Source organism: Equus asinus, chromosome 19, assembly GCF_041296235.1.
Source record: "Equus asinus isolate D_3611 breed Donkey chromosome 19, EquAss-T2T_v2, whole genome shotgun sequence".
Taxonomy (NCBI): domain Eukaryota; kingdom Metazoa; phylum Chordata; class Mammalia; order Perissodactyla; family Equidae; genus Equus; species Equus asinus.
Window position 1 is genome coordinate 17,573,766 of NC_091808.1, and position 20,447 is coordinate 17,594,212.

Genomic DNA, 20,447 nt, shown 5'->3' on the forward strand with positions numbered 1-20,447 from the left:
CAGCATCTAGCCAGAACTCAACAAATGGTAGCTATTCTCAGGAGCCTTTTTGATGATATAGGCTGTCTTCTCTAACCATCCCAGTTCCACACTCTCAAACATCTTTGCTACTGATCCAAGGGACCAGCTACCCATCCTTACCACGGACTTTTAATCCAGGATCCATGGATCCATGAGGGTGCATTGGAGCTCCAAGGGGTCCAAGAATGTCCTTAAAACATGGTTTAAATGTTAATGGTTATATGTATATGTATCTTTGGATGAGGAGAAAGTTCATAAATTTCATCCAATTCTAAATTGGCGCAATAAAAAAACACTAAAGGCCACCGTTTTATGGATGAATGCTCTCCTCATGATACTATTTCATTAAATAAACTATCAAATGACTAAGCCCCTCTTAATTGAAAATCAGGCTCAAGACTTATCAAAATATATTAATTAAAGCCATTAAGAGCAGCTGGCTTCAGAGAGCTGGAGCATGCCATTTAGTGTTACCAGCGACATCTTAAAATATGGGTCTTGAAATGAAAAGACTCTGCATTACATCTGGTTATTTTGTGTTTATTTCTTACTTAAACACCTCCCTAAAATCAGCTATATTAATCTGGAGAGTAGTTGGTAACATATTTGTGATTCGAAAGAGACTAGTCTTGGCATTTTTTCCCCTACTTGTTTGGCAAGATAGGAAGTCAATCGTATTAGTGATGATTCCCCAGAGAAACAGAACCAATAGGAGGCATATCTACAACTGGATCTCTGCGGAGATATAGAGAGAGACATTTTTTATGAGGAATTGGCTCACGCAATTATGGAGCCTGAGAAGTCCGCTATCTGCAAGCTGGAGACCCAGAAAAGTTGGTGGCGTAAATCAGTCGAAGTACAGAGGCCCGAGAACCTCCGAGTCAATGGTAGGAATCTCAGTCTGAGGGCAAGAGAAGAGGAGATAAGATGTCCCAGCTCAGACAAAGAGCTGGGAAACAAAAGGGGGGGATTCCTCCTTCCACCTATTGTTCTGTTCAGGCCCTTAGCATACTGAATGATGCCCACTCATGTCGGGGACGGCAATCTACTGAAAACATTTCAAAAGCTAATCTCCTCTGGAAAATGCCTCACAGACACACCCAGCAAGAATGTTTAATCTAGGCACTCTGTGGCCAGTCAGGTTGACACAGAATTAACCGTCAGATCAACGAATATCCCTCCTCCCCCATTTTCAGGAATGAACTGGTAGGGTAGCATCAAAATTGCCACGTGCAATCTTAACAATAATTTTGAAAGTGATTTCAGTGTAGTGTAATATGGGATTTTTGTATTTTTCAGGGTAATGAATGCTAGCGTCTATAATAAAAGACTCCACAGTCTCAGTGTTTAACCCTGAAGTGTTTTTTTTTTTTTGAGGAAGATCAGCCCTGAGCTAACATCTGCCAACAATCCTCCTCTTTTTGCTGAGGGAGGCTGGCCCTGAGCTAACATCCGTGCCCATCTTCCTCTACTTTATATGTGGCATGCCTACCACAGCATGGCTTGCCAAGCAGTGCCATGTCCACACTTAGCATCCGAACCAGCAAACCCTGGGCCACCAAAGCAGAACATGTGCACTTAACCTCTGCACCATCGGGCCAGCCCCAAACCCTGAAGTTTTATCTCTAGCTCATATCACAGCCTGATGAAGACCCAGAGGATCTTTCTGGCAACTTTCCATCACTGATTCAGGGATCCAAGCTCCTTACCCGCTGTGAGGTTGCCATGTTCAACAAGTGGGGTCCAAGGCCAGCACCTAAGGGGAAGAGAACGTAGATAATTGTGTTGAAGGCTTTATGGCCAGGCTTGGAAAGAGCTTGTATTTCTACCTTCCTTATCTCATTGGCCAGACCCAGATCACATGGGACTAACCTACTGTTCAGAGGCTGGGAAATGTAGTCTTCTTGTGTGCACAGGAAGTAGAGCTAAAACTGTTGAGCAGCTAGCCAGTCTCTGCTAGTACAAAGGAGCACCGTGCACCTAGGCAAAATCGGGGAAATCTTCCTGTAGAAGTCAAGTACAGCTACAAGCTTTATTTGATCTGCTCCCATAAATGTGTCCAATAGTCATTTCCTAGAGATTCTGAGAAGCTCAAGCAATGTTCAGACTTGCTGTAACATTTGCATTCCCATCCTTGTCTATCCAGATGCTTACAGATTGCATTTTCCTTTCTGCATTGCAGATCTCTACACTTTCTCTAGAGACAAGCTTCTGTTTATACACAAAAGTGCCTGCCTTTTAGGATTTAAATTGCCTTAGCCACTCAGTCTGCCTAAAACGAGGGAGGGGAATGGGGAGCATAGAATAAACCCTAATCCCAGGCAAGAGATTTAGGGTTATTTTTCCTCTGAATAAAGATAATAACTAGAACATGCAAATTCACACCACCTTAGCCCCTATCAGATGGACAAGACTATTAAGTCTGCTCTGAGGCATCCTAAGAATTGGAGCTGGAGCCCAGGCTTGAAGGATTTCATTCCTTTTAACATTTTTAAACACTTAACTCCATGCCAGACATACTAAGATTTGTTTATTTAAGTACTCACAACAAACTATGCCTATAACAGGAATACTCTTTTGCCCATTTCATAGATAAAATCCTAAGGTAAAAATGGTTAGATAATTAGTCCAAGGCCATCTTGCTAATAAGGGCTGGAATTTACGGTTTAAACGCAAGAAGTTGGACTCCAGAGATTTGCTCACAACTTCTACACTGCTCCAACATACCGTATGATGAAATCAAGTTGCACCCTTCTATCTGATTAAATGATTTGCCAGGTAGGTATTTTCCAGTTTGATGATGATGCTACACGCCATTGTTAACAGGTACATGTACCCCGGTGCATTCTTCCTTAAACACTGCCTCCCTATTCCATTGCCCAGTGGCTTATTTTTGACCTACTGTCATGTGAATTATTTTTGGTAAGCTGTAGTGAAAAAATATATAACTCAAATACCATGTTCATTTTTCACATTGTGTTTTATAAGAATTAATTTCCAAAGTCTACTTTTCACTAAAAGCAGAATGTAATCTATTATCACTAAGATACCGCCCTCTGATAGACAGTGGGGGAGGAAGTAGTGATTTGCTTTAATTACCATTTTCGTGTTCTAAGCATTAAAGCCACAGACAGCACCTCTCAAATACCGTTCTTCACTCTGATGATGGCCTGCGACAAAGAGAGTCTAGTCATTAACCAAATAGAAACAAAAGACGGATCCAAAGACAAGAGAAAAATTAGCTAAAGTAGAGTTGAGCATGATACAATAGAGAAGTGCACAAACCTAGTGTGAACTCTGCCTCGGCTGCTCACTACCTGCGTGAACTCGGGCAAACCACTTAACCTCCCAGAAACACAGTTTACTCATCTTTAAAATAGGAGCAGGTGTTCCCTATGTTGTTGGGGTCTTGTGAAAATTTAATGTACTCAATTCTATGGAAAGCAGTAGCTACAAACACAGATGTTTCCACAGGCCAGTCAGGCCATGTGAATGAATGATGCTGTCCAAAAGTAACACAATAGAGAGTGAGTAATTATTTAGACAAAACATTAGACTGATAAGATGTTAATGAGCATTATTTAGTGGGAGGTAGGCTGGGGCCAGAGGGGTGCTATGGCCAAATAAGATTGGAAAACAGTGATGCATTCTACTATCCCCTTTTGGAGATTCATAAAGCACACTGGGAACTTAAAGGCTCTGAGAAGTTCTGTAATAAAGAAACAAATTTTGCCAGTTTAACATAGCATTTTCCAAATGTATTTGAAGATGAAATCTTTTGCACATCTCCGTGGAATGAAAGTTCTCTGAAACACCTTTTGGACATCTATCCTTTGGGGTTGCAGATGAGAAAATTGAAGAAAAGAGGCACAAACAGACACATCTTATGTTGCACAAATTTTAGCTCAAGTTGCCTGACTCCCAACCCACACTGCATCTACCTTCAGACCCCAAGGCATATTCCAAATACTTCTCTAGATTTGCAGCTGCGCGGAGATGTGCTTTTTCTCCATTGTGGTCTAGTGGTTGCAGTACTGGTTGGGGATGGAGCATGCGAGGTGGGGAGCACTGGTTGGCAAGATTAGGCAGCTGGAAAGTATGAAGGTCAGGTCCTGATTTCAGAGCCCCTATAGGAGGTTTTCAATGAAGAACTGAACCGTGTGAGCCAAAGTCATTACCTGAACTACAATGTCTGAATTCTTCTACTCATAGTAAAGAACCAAATGGATTTTGACAATGAAAAAATGCACAACCCCCTTAAATCAGCAAGCTAATTAAGACTTGTGGCCATATTGTGGGCTTTGGCCTCAGTTATTTTACTCTTTCCCGTTGGAGGAAGTGCCTTGAGCCATGGACTGCTCCAGTGGAACGGGTAATAGACGCCTGACATATCTTGTTTCTTGCAATTGCCCTGGACATAATTCTTTGTTTACAGCACTGCTGTAGAAAACTTGATGAATACTTAGGAGAAAATAGAATTAGGGCCTAAAGACCCTGTTAAAATCAACTTAGTAGAACATAGACATTGCTTTGTGTAGAGCTGGAAAAGATAGCCATGAGAGAAAGTGGCTTTAACATACACCCAGAGAAACTATATATTATACACATAATATGTAAGAGGCAATTATGGCCTCCTAATCTGCAGTGTATCACTACCTAGCAATCAGATTGACATATGCTAATGAGACCCATGTTGTTTGTAATCAGACTGGCATTGCTTATTCAGATCTCTATTCCATAAGATGCACTTTTAAATGGCTCAGATTGCACCAGATGCTATAAGAAATAGCGTGTCATTTTATTCCATTACCAGCATTTTCCCCTCTCCCAATTAGCATAATTTAAAATCAGCCAGAGGCAAATGTGAGGGGCTGAAAAGTTGCAAAGAAGTTTAAGAAATACTTGATAGAAAAAGGCAAGAAGACACACAGGCACAATAATTTTTTATATGGGCAAGAGAACATTACAATTAATAGAGTTCTTATTATTTAAATTGCTCAGAATTTATTTGTGACTTACTGAAATATTAGAATCTCTCAAGGGGCTAATTGCCCTGTAGGTCCTTCTTGCTTATGCATTATCTTGTGGGTGACATCATAGAATCACCACCTCATTCACCATTCAGTTAAGGTTTAATTGAGTTCATCTTTTTTTCTCCCTCAACATGGCCAGGAACTTAGAGAATCAAAACAAATTCTCATTTGTAAAATGAGAAGATCCTCGTAAATTGCCTCTTTATAACTTACGTCCCGGCTGTTCATAAAATATCTGAAGTTAAAACCTGAGCTAACATAATACACATTTTTCCCTGGTGGGATCTGCCATGATCCTAGAAACAGTGCTTGCTTTTTAAATAAGGATTGGTATCCAATGTTGGGAGACTAAATTTTCCAATACTTTGCCTCCCCAGTATCTTTACATCATCCTCATAATAAGTTACAAACTCCCAAGGCTGTGTCTTGGGCTTTTGCTGGTAGCTGACTCAGCATTTACTCCCCTTTGCTTCTCTCCCTAACAGCGTGGAACAGATTTTAATTGAGGATCCATGCTCTCTCCTTATGTCATTCAAGTGGGACCAGCCCATCTCCAGCTATAGTTACACTCACGGACCTGAACCAGAGGAGACCCTTGACACAGTGACGGGTTCAGAGGAGGTTCAACCAGAGCAAAACTTGAGATTCTTTTCCACAGTGTGGGAAACAATTTTCCTTGAATCCTGCCCCATCCTCACGTGAACAAAAGTCACCATTTCCCCTGGCAGCCACTTTGGGATCATGACAAAAGTCATCATCAGGATAAAGGTGACACACAGAGGTGAAGAGAATCTCAAAGAGAGCTGGACTCAGTGGTGTGCTGGAGCCTTCTTGTATCAACCAGCTCACGAGAACCAATTGTGAAATTTTCGGGAATCTTGTGAGCCAGCTAACATCATGTTGGCAGCTTGAAATTGGCCATGATGGGAGAATTTAGACCACAGAAATCTGCAAACACTAAAACTCAGAGCTGCTGCTGCTTTTCCCCCTTCTCCTTTCCCTCCTCTTTCTTCTTCTTCCTCCTCTTCACCTCCAGAGCTGGTTGTTAAACATTTACTAACTTTCCACTGGCCGTAGCTCTGATTGAACAGTGTTTGAAGCTTGGCTTACTCCTGCACTTTTCCTATCAGAGCCCAGAAGTCTCCTTTATTGTTTAAGTCAGTTTGAGCTGGATGGTCTGTTACTATTAACCAAAAGCATATCCTCCATGACCTACAAAGTTCTCCATGATAACAAAAGCTAATATTTACAGAGTCTTTACTAAGGACCAAGAACTGTGCTAAGTGTGAATTCACTTTGGCTCAAACAAAACATCCACCTCTACAAAGAAGGTACTTTTATCGTTTCTAATTCACACACGAAGAAACTAAGCCTTAGGGTATAAAAGTCACTAACCCAAATTTGAAAGATAACTACTTACAGTTTTCTAAATGCACCAAGTCTTTTCAAGCCGTACTGCCTTACCTATGGTGTTTCTTCTTTTTTATAGACTTTGTCCACCTAGTTGATACCCACTCATCCTTTAAGATCCTGAGTCAGTACATCACGGACGTCTTCATCTTCTTAGTCTGACCCGGGTGACCCCTCACATTACCCTGTGCCTACCTTGCTTAGAATGCTTTTAGCAATGTAGACTACTTGTTGATTTTCTTGTTGGTTCCTCTCACTAGACTCTAAGATCAACAGAATCTGAGAAATCTTAGGAATCTTTTATCTTCTATTTTTGTCTCCATCTTCATGCCTAGTATCACGGCTGCCACATGGTAGCTGCTCAACCAATGCTGGCTGAATTATTTGAATGAACGAATGAATGAATGAGTCCTTGTGATTTATTTTTACTGCATTGAAATTCAAGAAAAGAAATACCCTGTCATTATCCTTAGTACATATTCGTATACTAAATACGCGAATCATCATAAAGACATCAAGACTGCTTGTCCTCTTCCTTCTTCATTTTTCTCATCTTCAGTATCACCATCCTTCATCATCATGTATTATCTGCCCAAGTATTGGGCAGATGGAAGAATGTGTTGAGGGGTAGTAAAAAGATTGTTGCTTTTTGCATCAAATAGACTGGACGTGAATTCTAGTTCCACTATTTATTGCCTGGGTCATCTTAGACAAATTGTGTGCTTTCTTCATATGTAAAATGGGAATGATGTCTAACTTTTAAGGTTGTCGTGTGAAAGTAAATAGCTGTTGAATGGCCAGGTGCATGGCACCAGACACTTAGGAAATAGTAACTCTTTATCTTCATGCCCTACAAACTTAACCATATTTTGTTTTGTTTTCTGAGGACTATCACCTATGATTTAGCATCTGATCTTCATTTACTTAGTTTGAATATTACAAACTACTACTGCATCCTGCTAATCCTAATTGTAATAATAAATAACAGTAGCCACAAATATTATTATATCCTATGGGGAACTGGAGCCTTTGTAAGCTGAAACCTATCACTTATAGGTTTGTAAGTAGTTTCTTATTTTTAGGGTCAGGCTATGGTTTGTCTCCAGATCAATTCCATTTTTCTTCTCAGATCCCATGTGTGTGTCACTGAGCCTTGCTCACAGGAGATCAGAATGTGAGACCATACAATGATAAGAGCAATGTATACTTAGTCAGGTTTTTGCATTTCATTTTGGAAGAAATACTTTGAAAAATTCTTTTAAAAAAATGAGCTGGTCTTAACCAATTGGCTGAATAACTCTGTTCTACGTGAGGTGATATTTAAGATTAAATGTGCCAGACTGCGGAAAATATCCCATTGACTCTTGTGAATGTCGTATGTGAGCCATGGGGCCAGACCACATGTGATGGGTGGTCATTTTGCCCTGTATGGACGGTTAATCACTGGCAATCATCCTAGAAGGAGGAAGTTCTAGGACTGGACATAAGCTGACCCTTGGACTTGTGGAGCTGATGTTTTTCTCCTTTGGGGCCTCAGGTGGAGAAGGGAAGGTGGTCCTGGACTGCAGGCAGGAGAGTGCTTGCAATATTTCCAGTGGTGAGAATTACTGGGGCCCTGCACAAGAAGGCAGGCTGGGAGGTAGGATAGGTGTTGACCAATAAGATCTAAGGTAGATGTTGGGCACATGGGATAGTAGCATTGTGAGTTATTCCTCATATACCTAAACCTCAGTCAAGTTGGAGGTAAACCACATCTTCCCTAATCCTCTCTCAGTTATGATATGGGGAATTGGATGGAACACTAAGCTCATGTTAAAACCGGGGAAGAGGCAGTGGGAGCCAGTAGTGAAAAATAGCTGCCCAGAGAGGAGTGCTATCATGAGGATTGTCAGCAACACAGGAGAAGATACAAGGGGAAGAACCTGACAGATTTGTTCTGGGAGGTGGAATGCTGGGAAATGCTCAGAAAACTTTGAGGATGCTATTTGCCAGGAGTTGGCTGGAAAGAGCTCAGATCATAATAGTCTGGACGTGAAAAGAAAATGCAACATTATCTTGTAGCTACAAGCAGGTGAGGTTGGTGACTTATGAGTTGTACATAAATTTCTTATCTTAATTCCCACAACAACTGGGATGTAAGTATTTTTGCTTCTATTTTACAGCTATGGCTATAAAACTGAGAATTAAATAGAGTAAGCACTTTCTCAAGCTTTAACTTATAAAATGGCTGTACTACGATTTGCACCATGTCTATCTGCCACCAAGGATGCTCTTCTTGCTATAACACCACCATACCTCTTGAAAGAGTGAGATAGAACTGGAGAGAAAGCTGGTTCGCTGGTTAATTTCCTGAGGCATTTCCACAAAGCAGACTTGTGAAAGTATTGCTTTCTGTTTGTTTCAGAAATTCTTTTGGTATAAGTAGCCCATCATGGTCATTATCTGTCTGAGTGTCTTGACGGAGGAGTGGAATGCAGGGGAAAAAAATTTGTGTTTTCATGAGAACCAGTAACATTTCACATCTTAAGTAAGACTTTTAATTCTCTGGTTGATGGCCTGAAATTGATTTTCTCCCAGCTATAGACCAGTGGGATAGAAAATCTACTTAGTGTGATAGGCGCTCTCTGCTTGATGTGGTTGAAAAAGAATATTGTACAGTTTAGAAGATACTGGATGTAGCCCTAACTCTGCCACAAAGAGCTTTGTCAGCGTGACTCGTTACTCTAAAATCAGGACTTGGGCTTCCTAATCTCTAATATCTCTCAGCTCTAAAATTCAATGTACACTTTAAATTTCTTGGTTCCTAGGTATGAGTTTCTGAATGCAAGAATGTTTATGCACAGACACAGGAAAGAAAGGCAGCCCTGATTTCTAGCAGATACGCGCTGGTAAGGCTGGAGCTGTTGTTACAATATTTAAATACTTCCATGCTAGTCGGTACATGGCTTCTGTTCAGAAGTGGCTCCTGTTACTTCAGCTGCCCTAATTATCCCCCTCTGCAGCCCCACAATCACTGAGTCAAGGAATTTAGATATTTCATGAAAGTTTATTACTTTTTGAAAGATTTAAAAATATTTTCACACATATAAAGTAACCATAATTCTGAACAGAGACTTGGGCCATAAATTAAAAAGACACTAGAAAAAGAAAAAGAGAGGGAGAGAGAGGGAGGGAGAGAGAGAGAGAGAAAGAGGTGTTATCACTGAAGACCAATAGGGTCAAACAGAAAACTTAACGCCATACTAGACATGCATAGTCTCCTGTGTTATTCAGTGTCTTTTCTTTCTTTTTTCCCTCCTTCCTTTCTTATTCCTTGTTTTTTTGTCATCCAAGAGTTAAAGGAAGAAATTTTCATTTTCAGTTTTTTTCCTGAATCTTTTACCTAGGATTGTCAATAAAGCAGAGCCTTGAATAGATGGATACCTTTCATTAAGAAATTAGACTTCCAGGACTTTGAGAATGGAAATACATAGAAAGAATAAAAAAATTTCTTTGCCCTTGAATGACCTCAAAGTGCTTCTTTTATTCATTCCTCTATTCAAAAATGAACAAAATGTTCTACGGTGTTTTGGACAGTAAAGAGAATGAGACACTCACAATGCAAAGTCTTTTACTGATCTGCAGCCAGGGTTCCTTGCAAAGGGTAATCTAATAATCCTCTGTTCCATTTGAGGACCATAGGAGCTTGTACATTTCTAGACATTTTAAATGATTTGTCCAATGACCCTTCAAGCCCTTCTGATCCAAGCATTGTTGTTACTCTTGCTTGATGGGAATTTAGGTGGACTGAAGTTGAGTGAGATCTTGGATGCTAATATATGCCCTGCTGGTGTGTGGTTTTCTTTCTTATAAGTCAGCCACATTGTCCACAAAGGTCCCCTAAAATTACAAGCACATGGCTCTGAGTTTTTGTTCTCCTGATTGACGTGAATAACTTTGAGAAAGCTCCCCAAAGTTCTTTGAGGATCTATTGCTATTCTTGACAGAGTTTTGTAGTTGATTGCTTTGAAGCCCACTTATCTTCCTGAGCTGATTGAAGATGTCGCTGATGTACTTTTTTAATTAGTTTGTGAAGTGGGTGGAGTTGGAGCAAAGTCGATTTCATCTTGCTGAAATCCAATCAATGCTAGTTGACTGAATGACTTGAGTTTATTTAGCTGATTGACCCTGGACTTCAGAAGTTGTTTTCTCTTATTTTCAATTTTGATGATTAAAAAATGATTTAATTACAGAAGTCACTTCTATGTTGCTTAATATGTTGGCTTGAAATGTACTCCACTTTTCTACCTTATGTATAACTCACAAAGCACACAATAAAAGTTCTGCTGAATTCAATAATATTTGCTGTTCCAAACTATAAATGAGACAACACATTTTTCTCTTTTGACTTTTCATTTCCTTTACTGGGTAGACAAGTATTTATAGGAAGAAAAGATCATCCAAACCTTTGCAAAAATATTTACAGTGCACTAACTTCTGCTGTGATTGACTTTAGGATTTTTATGATGCAGTGTTTTGCAAATCCTTTCACTGGTTAAACTTTTCTTATTGAAGTAATGAATAAAAAAATAGTAGTCCTCATTTATTTGGAGAAGAATTATTGTGACTGCCTGCCTGGGCATCAAGCTGAAATGCTTACAAAACCATTTCACATCCCAAACAGCGACCAACCAAATTTTGTTTCTGTCAAAATAATAGAAACAAATGATTGCAAAGTAGAAATGCTGCTAGTAAACATTTTCATCAGAATCAAGCACTGTGGCCATTAAAATTCATCCAAATTAAATGTTTATTTCTGAAACAAATGCCTTCTTTGTAAAATATTTGCCAGCAAAGATACCACTAACCCTGCGGGGTGAGTTTGCTTATGTGAAAGACCTATGATTTATGAGAGCCTAATGAAATAGAGAGAATAGGAGTAAACTTCTCTATAAAAGGAAATGTGAACCCTGCATTTTTAAGGTGGTAGTGAAATTTGTTCTGAAGTTTTATTTCCACACGCTATTTTTAAGAAATTCTACATTCTGACTCATGAAGAACATGGACAGGTCAGTGTTGTCAAATGTACCAAGATAGTTGAGTCCCAAACTGGATTCAGGTCCTTGTTTCATATTGATTGATTTGGTCCTGGAGTATCTGAAGGGGACGGGGCGGGTCAAAAAACATTGGAATAGATGGATTGATGTCTGCCCCACAGGCTCAGCGTAAGCGACTGATTTTGAGAACAGAGAAGAGGATATAAACTAGCTATTGCCACATAAAATCTGCATCCAAACCACCCTAAAATGCTACATACATTTCAAGCTTCCATGTACGTCATATACACTAAGATCCTTCTGGCAAAAATAAGTTACGTGGCCAAGCTCAAGATCAAGAGGTGGGGAAGTTCATTCCACCCACCATGAGGTCAAAGCAAGTCAATGGCTAAGACCAACATCAATGGATGGAGACATATTCTGCTGTCACGAGGGAGGAGGAAGTGAGTTAATATTTCCTGAACAATATTATAATTCACCACAAATGGTAAATCCAGAAGGTAAAGGACATGTGTCCATAAGATATTCGGGAGTGTCAGGGTCCAAATGGTACCATAGACCATAGTGTAGCTTTGGAACTCTCAGGGTTTAGAGTAGCTACCAGCGGAGAACAATACGAGCATGGTAGACAATCTTTCTCCAGAGGTCTCTTGCCTACAGTCAGTGGCCATGCGCCTGGGTAAGATGTTGGAGCTGTGGAGCAGGAGTAGACTCGTGGCTGAGCACATATGAGATGCTACTACCCTAGGGAATCTAAGAGATACCTGGAGAAGAATTTCAGGAGTCTTCAACTCCTGAGCAAGCAGGAGAATTGCTACAGATTAATTTGTATCGTTGCCTTTGGACATTGATGTCCCATAAATGAAATGAGAGATAGGATCCATTGTCTAGACAATGCCAAAATAAAGTCCCAAATGACCCTTACATCCATTTTATGAAGATGAAAGGACATGTTTGGCCTGAAACTACATGTTTATATGTAGGATGGCCTACAAAACTTATCTTCAGACGTACAATGGAATGGATGTCTGTATTAGGTGGTGGTTTCAGTCAACAAACAATTGAATAAACAACCAAAACAAAACCATGGAAACAATTTGAAGGTATGGAATGTGGTTTTGCCATTTTATCCTATAGAGCCACAAAATTTCTATTTGTGGAAGCAGCTCTGGATCTTACCTGCTCCTCCATCTGCCACCCTTCCTACTAACACATACATATGCACTTTGTCACATCACAGTGGCTACAAGCATGAGCACAGGAATTGTATGTGGCAGAGACTGCTATCTTCTTACCAAATCCATTTCCTCTTCTTCCTGAATGCACTGCTAGATCACATTTCACAAGTTCCTTGCAGGTGGTCGTGACCATGTGACTGAGTTTTTGTCAATGGAATGTGAGGAGAAATGACGTTAAGTCACTCCTAAGACTAACCCATAAAAACCTCTTATGTTTGATTCTCCCTATTCTTTCCCCTTCTGGGGCTTAATGCCGATAAAAATGTCAGCCTTGGAAACCATGTATTGAGGATGATTGAGTCACAAAATGAGAGGATACTGGGTCTTGGGGTTACCACTTGGAGAAGCACCCACTGATAAGGACTTTACATGAGTGAGAAATAGGATCCTTTCATGTTTGAGACTGTGTGACCACAGGCAAGTTATTTTCCTCTATGCACATGAATTTCCACATCTGTAAAATTGGATAATGGTTCTAAAATATGTATGTAAACTCTTTGATAGTCCTCCCTTCAAAAGGTGGAATATAATTTTCCTCCTTTTGAGTGCACACTGGACTTAGTGACTTGTTTTCTAACAGAATATGGTGGAAGTAGCAATGTGTGGCTTCTAAGACTGGATTGTAAAAGGTATTGTGGCTTCCTGCTTACTCTCACTCTTGGACCCTTTCCTCTGAGAGAAGTCAGTTGCCATGTTGTGAGGACACTCAAGCAGCCCCGTGAAAAGCTCCACATGGTGAGGAAGTGAAGACTCCTGCCAACAGCCATATGACTGAGCCAACTTGGAAGCAGATCCTCTAGCCTCAGTCAAGCCTTCAGATGACCATGGTCCTAGCTGGCATCTTGATTGCAACTTCATCAGAGACTCTGAACCAGAAATACTCAGCCTCTCTCTGTGATTCTGATCCATAGAAATTGTGTGATTCATGGAATCTGAGTTAAATAAGGAGGGATATGAGACGGTTGGGGGAATGATAGGTGTGTTAAAGTCAATAGATTGGAAGTCCCAATGAAGATCAAAGAATTATCGGAATGAGAAGGGTGTTAGAATATGTAAGCTGGAAAGACAGAGAGTACAATGCTTAAGATCAAGGTAGTGGAGGTAATATAGTTAGAGCATGGGATATGAGATCTAGGGTGTGAAGACTATAAGAGTTGATAGCTAAGGAGAACTGAAGGAAAGATTGTTGGAAGTGAGAGGCTGGAGTGATGAGTGGGTTATTTTGTTAGATGTTGAAGCTGCCAAGAGTGATAACAGGGACAGGATTAATTTTGACAAGAAAGGCAGTAAGCTGGGTGCTAACATTTTCAGTGACTATGGAGCCCTAATTGGACACTTATTAGACGACATACAACAAGGAGGGATGGTTGATGATACTTCCTGATAGATGTGGCTCAAAGGAGCCTGAGTGTTTGAGGAAGAAGGGATGAAAAATTGTGTAGAAGTGGTCAAGAGGAGCAAGGAAGATACCACCTCCCATCCAGGCCCTAGGGTGCATGGGAGCAGTAGAAAAACATTTTCATTGTTGTGGAGTGGAAGGCTCTTGATGAAGTATTACTGTCAGACAACAGCCAGATTCCAGTTCATGTAAGAAGGAAAGAGATCTGCCTGGAGGAAATGCTGTGGTTAAAGGAAATTTGGCTGATAATAGACTCTAAACTCCTGATAAAAGAGTGGAAGGGTTTGGGAGGCAGAGAAGTGGTGGGAAACTGGGACTGATTAGGAGACTTTAGGGCTATAGAAGGATAAAAACCCAAGTGATGCTGGGAACCCGGAAGTCCTGCACTTCTGGAAGTGGCTAAGGCACAGAGATGTTAAAGCATGATTGGCTAAGCTGTGATAGTCTTTTAGATGAAGATGAATAATAAACTCTGCTTATATCCTTTTCTTAGAATTGTTCTTGGTCAGTGTGTAGCGGGGAGGTGGGTGGGAGTGTGGCTGTAGCACAGGCCATCTTGCCAGGAGCACATGGAGCTTCATGGGCAGCCCTGAATCCCCTCGAGGGTGGTGCAGGGATAGCAAGAGATACTCCAGAGGCAGTGGATGGTGCCACAGTCCAAACAAGGAGGCCCACTGTTGGCAGTCACCATGGAACTTTTGTTTGCTGAGTACTAACTGCCTGCTCTATTGATAGATCAAAGTACTAAATATCTTTAGGGTTCAAAATGGTGGGTCAATAAAATCTCGCGTCACCCCCGGTCACCATGTGATAAGGAAGGGAAAACTGAGTCAGGACTTAACATTTTGTACTTAACTGTTTCTATTTCCATGTCTCCTCTTAAATTAGTTTCAAATGGTTAAAGTCACTTTCCTGGAAATCTTTAATTACGATTAAACACAAGTGAGTGGATTCAACTTTTTGAATGGCTTTTGGAAGCCAAACGGTGCTGCTTCTCCTCCAGCAGCAAAGGCCAATAGAAGGGTTGTGAGGACCTGAGCACAAATCAACCTCTCTCTTGCTGAAGCGTTCTGTAGGTCTGGCAAGGTGCTCCATCTTGCTGCACGTGTTTCCTAGTCTGTAAAATCTCTCTGGAGTGTTTTTTGGAAAGAATAATTAATGGTTGCAAAGCATGAAACCAAATGTGCTATGGAAACAGAAAAGCAACAATAAAGGGACTCTCCTCTCTCCTCGTTGGTTGCTCAGTTGCAGTACTTGGCAGAACAGCTCTTGAAACAGGATCCCACTCTTGCTCCAGCCCAGCCAGGCTGAGAAGTGAGGTAAAGTTCCCTGGCACCTGGCATTAGCCTTGACCCTTCCACTACCTCCCTGACACCCACTCATCCTTCTTTCCTTTCTCCTATCCAGTCAGGAGGCAAATAGATCTAATTAAAGGCAATCTCATTGGTGTGGTTTAATTTCATGCATTTCAATCTCTCCTTTATCCATTTAACCTTTCTTGCATACCTGCTGTGTTTGGCCTCTATGCTTGGTCTGGTTACAAAGGTGGAGGGGTCCCAGTGGGAGCCTAAGGTGCATGAATGGCCATGTACCCACATATCTGGACATGGGAGAGCTGGCGGGGCAGGCTACTCAGGAGTCTTTGCACTAGAGCCTGAGAAATCTTGGGAATGGTGGAGGGTGGGGAGCAGGACAAGCTTGATCTAGAAACAAGGGTTTTGTCCTCTGTCTCCAGCTTAGACTTTGTTGCCTCCAGCCTCGTAATATTATACGTTTTGTCTAATAAGTTTCAGTAACATATATATATATATTCACTAAGATGGATTTCTGTACATATATTCTGTAATGTGGATTTCTGGTTTTCAGTAATATCTGAAAGATCATTCTTTGTAAGATATCAGGGCCCAAGGAGCACTACTTTTCATGGTGTTTCTAATGCATTTGACACCTGGAGCAGACCACTTTTCAATACTCCTCAACTCAACAAAATTATTTTCAGTAATAATTATGTAATAATAATAATGCTAATCATTATTTTCCTGTTTCATTATTTACTTGAAAAAATTTAAAAAGAATTTTCAAATTAACAATATTATTAAAATTCCATAAAACCTTTAGTATATGAACTAAAATTTTCACCACCAAGCAGAACTTGCAATTTGCACTCTATTCCATTGGTTTTTGTTTTAAAGATTCGTCCTGAGCTAACATCTGTTGCCAATCTTTCATTTTTTTCCTCCCCAAAGCCCCAGTACACAGTTGTATATTCTAGTTGTAGGTCCTTCTGGTTCTATGTGAGCCGCCACCAAAGCATGGCTACTCACAGACAAGTGGTGTGATTCCACACCTGAGAAATGAACCTGGGCCACTGAAGAGGAGCACACTGAACTTTAACCACTAGGCCATCAGGGCTGGGTCTCTATTCCATTGTTTTTAAGTTTCAAACACAAAAAGTCCAAGTGATTAGATGGAATGACAGAGTTGAAGTAACTCAAGTTCTGTCTCTTCATCTTGACAGCCACCATGCTGTCATTATTTTGAACCTACTGTTTAATGCAGGAATAGATAAAATTCAGGGGGAATTGAAGACACACACTGCACCCAAAGTGAGCTGAATTGATTGCAAAAAATTCCTTATTCTTCAAATAAAATCATGTAGCTGAGCCTTTGTGTTTGAGACTGACTAACTGGGAGTTCTCTGAATTAACTTTCATGTAGGATACCATGTTTATTAAAGGGTAAGTAACAAGTCAATAATTTGAAGATTATATTACTATTGCTAATGTTTTCTTGTTGTTGGTATTAGTAAAAGTCAACAATAACTACAGCACTTGTTCAGAACTTAGGTGAACTAAAGATGCTTTTCAGGAAGGAGGAGTTTATCATTGTTAAATTGCCAGCACATAGGATGGATTAAAGAACAAGACCCAACAATATGCTGCCTCCAGGAAACACACCTCAGCCCCAAAGACAAACACAGACTCAGAGTGAGGAGATGGAAGACAATACTCCAAGCTAATAATGAACATAAATTGCCAGTGCATAGTGATAGTAAAAAGCAGATCAAGTTTCAGTTGGTTTTATTATTTTTAATTCTCTGCAGACAAGGCACCCCTGTACTGACTTCATCTTCCCACCATTCCTACTTCACTATTACTTTGGGAAATCCTAGAATAAAGCAAAATGCCAACAGCGAGAGGAAGATTCTTCCCCACTTGTTCACAAATTACTGCTCGATTTTGCTCCATAGAGCATGCCTGTGGTGACTGGCAGGTGATAACATGGTGGACAGAGGAAGTGATACCCAGTGGGAGGGGCAGGTGTGTCCACGACCTTGGCAAGGCCATGGTGCCTGCCAGACAGAGTGGCACTGTTGGAGATTCTCAGAAATGCTTTGCAGGCAGAGGGAGTGCTTTGCAGGCAGAGGGAGTGCTTTGCAGAGGCAGGACCCTGTGCCAGCAGGTTGGGGCGAGAGCCAGCACTCCTAAATACCCCCGAAGGTGGGTAAGACAGAAAGAAGTTCTGTTCTCAGGGAGCACACAGTCTAAGTAGGGCAAAAATCAAATAAACATTGTGATGTAGTATAATATAGTTTACTTTAATATGGTATATAATCTGATAAGCAGAATGCTAGGCAAATGTGTATGAGAAGTTTGAGAGTTTCCCAGGAGAAATGACATCTGAACTGGCTCTTTTTTTCTTCTTCTTCTCCTCAAAGCCCCCCAGTACATAGTTGTGTGTTCTAATTGTAGGTCGTTCTGGCTCTGCTATGTGGAATGCTGCCTCAGCATGGCCTGATGAGCACTGCTGGTCTTCACCTATGATCTGAACTGGCGAAGCCCTGGGCCACAGAAATAGAATGTGCAAATTTAACCACTTGGCCATGGGGCTGGCCCCTGAACTGACTCTTAAAGACAAATAGGGAGCTGGCCATCAAGGGACTAATGGATAAAGAAGATGTGGTATATATACACAATGGAATGCTTCTTAGCCATGAAAAAAGATGAAATCCTGCCGTTTGCGACAACATGGATGCACCTTGAGGGTATTATGCTAAGCGAAATAAGTCAGAGGGAGAAAGTCCAATACGATATGATCTCACTCATAAATAGAAGATAAAAACAAAAAACACACAGAGACAGAGATTGGATTAGTGGTTACCATGGGGGAAGGGGGGAGGGAGGAGGGGAAATGGGGTGATTAGGCACACATGTGTGGTGCTGGATGGTAATTAGCCTTTGCATAGTGAACATGATGTAATCTACACAGAAAGCGAAACATAATGAGTACATTTGAAATTTATATAATGTCATAAACTAATGTTACTGCAATAAAAAAATAAATGAAATTAAAAACAGACTATACTTAAAAAAATAAAACAATATGAAATACAACTTAAAAAAAAAGAAGAGTAGGAGTTAGTTACCTCTAAGACTTAATTTTACCTCTTGTGGCTCTGGATGAGTCTCTTGGGTAGATAAGATATCTGGCGATGGAGGTGCCTCCAAAGATCCCCTTAAATTAAGCAACATCATAATACTCAAGATTTGTTGACTGTTCGCCATGTTCTAGGTAGGGTGCTCAGTGGGTTATGCTCATCCCCTAACTTTATCCTCAATGCATTCCTGGTGGGTAGGTGATATTATCATCCTTAACTTACCAAAAGGGGAAATCAAGGCTTCAAGCAGCCAAGCACCTTGTAAAAGGTCATTACTACTAAGTGACAGAGGGAGGATTTGACAACAAACAGCCTGACTTCAGAGTCTAGGATTTAATCTTACAATTGTCTCCTATAACAAATACAGGAGACATTTGCATCACTGATCCCATTCCTCTAAGCAGCAGGTAAGACTGGCATGGTCCAGTAGACAGCTCCTGCAGGTGTTCAGCTGAGCTGTGGTCGGCCAAGGCCAGGATCGTCACCAGCAACCACCGTGGTGGGTAAGATTCAGGCTTTGTGTTAGAATTCCCTCTCTGCTACTTTTTGGCAATATGGTCTTGGCTAAGTCATTTATCCTTTCTCAGCTCAGTTTCCTCATCCATAACGTGGGGCTTCTAAGACCCAGGTCTTAGAATTGTTCTGAAGCTTAAATGCAGGTAGGTGAAATAGCAACTGGCACATAGCAGGCACTTCTTCACATGCTGCTCTGACACATATCAGAGCTAACTAGGCAGGGGATATCACAGCTTGTTTCCACAGAAAATTTAGCCGGTATTCAATTTGGTTCTTCCACAGTGACATATTTTGAATCCTAAGTAAAAGACCCCAGGATCGCTATTTATTTTAAACAACAAACACCTGTCATTGCTCAAATTAGAAACACTTGCAGAACCATGCTACAAAATATTTATAAATTCACAAATGTGTTTTAATTGCCGCTAAGTAAAATGAATTCAGCTGGAGTTTTTTCACTTTATGAAAAAGAGGCCTTCGTTCCGTTCTCCCTATCCTAATTATAACTGTTGAATATTGGATTTGTGCAGTCAATTGCACGGTATTTGTGATAAAGGGAAGCTTGGGGATTGGAAGGAAAGGAAGATGAAGGTGTTGGAGAGAGATGGCTTAATGTGAAAGAGGCACTTCGTATGTCAGGCAAAAACGAGGCCAAGACAGTATATCTCTATTTTGTCTTGCAGCTCCTACCCACAGTGGGAAATTCATTACCTAATTTGCAAGGTATATTTTTCCTTTTAATTTTATATTGTAAGTCTGAGGGTAACCATGCATTTTTCTCATCAGTCCGGGGGAAAATAATAGCAGTTTTATCTGAAAGAATAAATAATGCAGTTCTACTTCCACTGGTATGGCTTTTAAAAAATTGTATCCCTGACCCGGTTTCTACCAGACTTTTAAACATGAACATTATGGGGCTGGCCCCGTGGCCGAGTGGTTAAGTTCACATGCTCTGCTTTGGCGGCCCAGGGTTTTGCCAGTTCCGATCCGGGGCGCAGACATGACACCGCTCATCAGGCCATGCTGAGGTAGCATCCCACATAGCACAACCAGAAGGACCTATGACTAGAACATATAACTATGTACTGGGGGACTTTGGGGAGAATAAGGGAAGAAAAAAGATGTTGGCAACAGATGTCAGCTCAGGTGCCAATCTTAAAAAAAAATTTAAGATTTTGAGTGTTATTTCCATCTAATTTAGCATCATTTCTTGGTGGGAGAGTTATAAACCAAGAACACCTGGGTCAAATTCAACGTACAAATGTGTTTTGTTTGGTGTTTGAAAACTCTCAAATAAATATTTTTTTTAAATTGGAAGATTTCACATAAATCTGGGTCTTTGCTCTCTCTTGACAA